The 5,565-nt window shown below is 39.0% G+C and overlaps 1 pseudogene; it reads left to right on the top strand.

The window, feature by feature from the left end:
* The first annotated feature begins 691 nt into the window (after window positions 1–691).
* LOC131264895 (uncharacterized) lies at window positions 692–3,749 on the top strand (annotated as a pseudogene).
* Window positions 3,750–5,565: the final 1,816 nt, after the last annotated feature.

Consider the following 5,565-nt stretch of genomic DNA (forward strand, 5'->3'; position numbering starts at 1 on the left):
CTCAATTGTACATCAGGAACAAGTTCCATTTCTATAGAGCATTCTTTACTTCCCAGTTGACCGCGGGAGGTTCCTGTTATCCCTGTTTCTTTCTATCATTTGTGCAACCGCTTTTCTGTACCTCGGATGAACTTGATAAACATCACTCTCTTCCTCGATGTTGTACATCCACTTGCTGTCTTCTTCCGAAGTTTTTGGCGCTATTGTAATTCCACGGGTACTGTGGAGTGGAGTGGATAGTGTATTTAACTGACTCTAAGAAGTTCAACCCTTAAGGGGACGGTAAACGAAGCGTAATCGCTTAGTATAATCGTGAATTACGCTGGTCTCTCGTGTATCATCAAATTTCGGGCCAAGCGTAATCTGATTGTCATGTTCAAGGTTGTTGTATACTCTGGTGGCTATAATTGTGTATTAACCTTGGTCATGTTTACATCATCTGTCTATTTTAAAAATAAACAACTGCGGTTTTTTTACGTTATATGTAATCGTTTTCGCGAGGAATGTTTTAAAAAGGTGATTATTCAAAAATGTCGCAAGAAGTATCAACAGACTACGAGAACGACGATTCTTCTCGCCCTCCTCCTCGGAGGAGGCGTCGTCTTTGGATGAAACGATCGAAAAGTTTTTGCGAATCAAAAAAGACGATTTTGAGCTTCTCCTTTCGATTGTTGGTCCAACAATTACCAAAATGGACACAAATATGCGCAAAGCTATCACTACTCAGGAAAGGTTGATGATTACGTTGCGATATCTGGCAACCGGCGAAACATTCACTAGCCTCCAATAATTATTCCGGGTAAGTGTTTGTACTTGGATGTTGGACAATTATGTAGTTTTTGTTTTTAGGTTTCGCGGCACTCGATAGGTAACATTGTAAAGGAGGTGTGCACTTGCATAAATAAGGAGCTTCGCGATTATGTAAAGGTAAAAAAGAATGGAAACAAAATCGTATGTTTAGGTTAAAAGTTAACAACATTAACTGTGTGGGTAGCGTTGGCTTTAAAATGTATGTTCTCGTATGCCGGAAATACAACTGTAGCTAATTAACTCTAAATCGCTATTCGTGTAGAGTCCTCGTGAAAATTATGTGTTTGGAGACTCATCTCCACCTACGACTTGACCTAACGAAGCGCCTGCATAAAAAATATTCTGGCAATATGGCATGCCGTTATAAAGTTATTCGCAAAGTGATAGGTGTGTCAGTTTTCATGAGTCATGTGATATGGAACAGTAAAATAAAATAATCAATTTGTTTTTTTTTTATTTATGCATGATTTTATTCGTCATGGGTTTTCGCAACTTCCAAAATGGCCCGTTGGATGTCCATAATGCGACGGCGTTTTTTTTCCGGAAATGTACGAAACACCCAAATTCCTCCGGATCTGCACTGTCCGGTGTCGCGCTTTCTGGCGATTCACCGGGCATTTGCAGCCGATGGGGGAGGGCTTCACTCTCACTGTTTCCCTCGCGAACAGGGGCAGGAGTTGATGTAATGGGAAGGACCATGTTCCTGATGGGAGAAGAAGGTGTGGAGGAAACGGAAGTGTTGGATGGGGGAATAAAGGAAATTTCCACGAGGGAACGGGGAGTGAAGCCCTCATCTTCGTCACCAAGCTGAAAATAGATAAAAGTCGAATATGTATTTATATCTATATTATGCTTCTCCTCCTTCTCAACTAATATAATTATACATACTACATATAGTTAAAGCTTATTTTACATTCTCTTTTACTTTTTTAGTTACCCTCCACCCAAGAAGAATGGCTGGCAATTTCAAAGAAATTTGAAGAACGTTGGAATTTTCCCCATGCAATAGGTGCTATTGATGGAAAACATGTCAATATTGTTGCTCCCCGAGATAGCGGTTCAGAGTACTTTAACTACAAGCGGTTTTTCAGCATCGTACTCTTGGTAGTAGTCAATGCTGACTATAATTTTATATACGCAGACGCTGGGGGCAAGGGAGGGATATCCGACGGAGGAATATTTAAAAACACACGGCTGTACCAGAGATTGGAAAACAAACAGCTAAACATTCCACCTCCAGAACCGTTGCGGGTACGCTACCGAACCGCAGTTCCGTATTTTCTCCTCGGTGACAAGGCATTTGCCTTTACCGATTTCTGCATACGTCCGTATGGTGGCGTGCATAGTCCAGACTCCATTGAACGAACGTTCAATAAACGACACTCGAGAGCTCGTATGCCAGTGAAGAACTCCCTTGGCATATTAGCTAGTCGCTTCCGGGTGTTAAAAGGACCCATACATCTAGAGCCCGATGTAGCGAAAAATGTTGTTTTAACAACAATTTTTACATAATTTTTTGCGCAAGCGGGCCTCAAAGAATACATATACACCCTCATCTGCTTTCGATAGAGTCGTAGTTGGACGACTAGTGGAAGCCGAATGGAGGAGTGAAGAGCCTATGGACGGTCTCCAGCCTGTTTCGGTGAGAACTGCAAATGGTTTGTTGACCATACGTACGCTCATGGATCACGATTTGAAATTTAATAATGTAATTTGAGCTTATTATTTGAGTTCCAGCCATCCTCGCTAGTTAATGAGTAGTAATCGATAATCCTAAATATAAACATACTATCCAATCCAAATACATTAAATACATACACTTAAATTAACATTATTAGTTCAAAAAAATAACAAAACTCAAACTGACCGTGTCTACATGCTCGGCGTCTTGTGAAGCTTCACCGACGAATGCCATCGCATGATACCCAAACCACTTGGGGGTGTACACTTCGTCATGGGCTGAAAAATATATGGTTTCAACATTTATTCGAAATAAAGTAAAAATTTAATCACCTTAAAACATACCTGCTCCACTATGGAGGCTATTTCTTACTTTTGCCTTGGTGCTTCGATAGCAGCCAAGGAGTTTCTTCCACATTCCTTTTGCTTCCGCCATCGAAATGTTCTCGTTGGCTGCTATCTCAGCCCACGCGTCATTTTTTATAGCCAAATTTTTGTAGGCTTTGTGTTTTTTTGCCACAAAACGGGTCTCTGCTGAACTTCGTCAATTAGACGAAGGCTTTTCTCTACGTCCTGCAATGAAACAAAACATTTGTATATGAAACACACTATTTCAAACACCACGCAGAACTCCCGTATATGCACTGGATTTGGATACGATTTATTCACACGCGTGGCAAACGTTCGGATCCAGCTGTACTTACCAACTTTTCGTAGCTTCGTCGATTTTCGTGGGTCATTTTAAAAAAAAAACGCAACAAAAACACAACAAAATAGCTTGTACACGTTCAACACAATCGAAGCAAATGCTTTGTTTGTTTACGTGTTGATCTTATGTTTACAATCTGTCAAACAGATTACGCATGGTTGAGCGAAGATTGTAGCGAAATTTCGCCCCAACCAAGGTTATTAGTAAACCCTGATATGGCCACCTTTGCTGTTCCAACCTAACTTTTCACTGGTTTGTTTGTTTACGTTTCCGGCTACTAAGTGTGTTTACATTTTCAATTTAACACCGCATGATCCGGAGGACAGTGCGCTTCGCAACACTACTAGTTACACTAATTCTTCGCTAAAACCTACCCTGTGTGTACTTGCCTGTCACGTACTAAACTATCAACAAATCCCTTTAAATTATCAGCTTTCTTAGAATCACATAAAATCACTATTTTGCGCAGTTTTCACGTGCATCAATGACCGTCTTGGCATGCTCTCGACTAATGTTTTACATGTCTCTTTGCTTACAGCCAATTTTATGAATTGGTCTAGGGACTTAAAATTGTTTGGTCGTATAACAACCACAATCTTGCATCTATAGATTTGTGCTTTGGGTAATGTTTTGTATAGAAAATAAATCTATCTTCAAGTCCGAGCTTTGCGATGCTCGGTCTTCGTGGTGTCTTCATATTTATATAATACTAGCTCGAAGCCCCGGCGAAGCTCGGGGAGGAAAAATGTGACTAAAGTTTTTATTCTTGGTTCATTTTCTATGCTATATTCAGTTTGCCTACGTACATATTAGTAGCAGTGATATCACGCGGAAATTTTCTTTCATCAATAGTCTAGGGGGCTAAGTGCATGGGTGTTGTTCCGGAGGATCGGAGTTCGAATCTAGGCTGAGAAAAACTTTTTTGTTGACGGTTGTGAAATATTTTTTCATGATTTTTTTTAGATATTTAATGTAATTTTTCAAATCCGATAATAGTGCATGGGTGTTGTTCCGGAGGATCGGAGTTCAAATCTAGGCTAGGAAAAACTTTTTTGTTGACGGTTGTAAATTTTTTTTTCAGAATTGTTTTTAGATATTTAATGTACTTTTTCAAATCCGATCATATTTTAATACATATTTTTCAAATTATCATAACCATTATTAAATTTAAAGCTTGGTGGTTCAATTTATTCACATAGTCATATATACCTGTATTTTCCCTGTGCTATCCATTCGTACAACTGGTGTACTGGTAGTGGTGCTCGAGCCTTGTATCAGAGGTTTGGTTTTCGAATCTCGATTGGGAAAATCTTTTATAGTACGAAATAAAATTTTTCTTCAAAATCTACGTTTGCCATTCAAGTAGCGATTTTTCCTCGCTATTTCTAACTTGTGCTATGGTTCCTCGGCAAGACTACGGCTTCGCTCTTGGTAAACCCGTGTTCGAGTCCCGTTTCCACTTAGAGTCAGATTGTAAAAAGCATGCTTCACGTGCACTGTAAAAATGTAGGGTTTATTGCCACATCTCATCACGGGACTTTGAAACTGAGATTTATAAAGATAAAGATTCCTTATTCATAATGCCACGTATTATTTGAATTTCAACTCTTTATATTGAAGCGTTTAAATTAATGTAATATATCTGCAGAACATTAGATGGTAAAACAATGCTGAACCCTTCTTATGACTCTGGCAATGAAACTTTAAAAATAAATTGTTGCCAGAACAAACTGCAATACCAATAACAGCAAAAGTTTGGGTAGCAGTTATTTCACACTCTCATACTTCACTATATTGTGACCGTGTGTAAGAAATCAACAATTTTAAATTGTAGTTCTAATGTACATCATTTTGCAACAACGAAACGGCCTTTTGTTTTGATTTTTGGGTATGTCTTGATTATTTGAAATCTAGCTTTAATAATCTGACTCTGTTCAACCAATCTGCCTGCAACATGTTGAACGATTTTTGTACCGGATACGTAAACGTATCCAGTGGCCCTAATCTTTCAACTTCCATGGCTACGTGTTGTAAATTATGTTGATAATTCCAAAATCTCTTTTTATTGTTATTTATCTATTATTTATCAAAGTTAAAAATAGGTCTGGCCCAGTTGGCTTACATAACCAGAGTTTTGAAACTTAAATATAGCCTGAACGAAGTTGGGATAAATTGATTGAAACAGTACGTCGCTAACTGATGAACTTAAAACCAATTAGATCTCCCAAATCATTTTAGGCCCTTGTTAGTTACATGAACGCATCGTGACCTCCAAATACAGTTTCTCGGAAACCAATCCTAAACAAGGCTCTAGGCCTAAGCTCTCGCGTAGCAGCGGACACATATAACGTTCCCAGTAAATCTGG

This window comes from Anopheles coustani, chromosome 3 (genome assembly GCF_943734705.1).
Source record: "Anopheles coustani chromosome 3, idAnoCousDA_361_x.2, whole genome shotgun sequence".
Classification (NCBI taxonomy): domain Eukaryota; kingdom Metazoa; phylum Arthropoda; class Insecta; order Diptera; family Culicidae; genus Anopheles; species Anopheles coustani.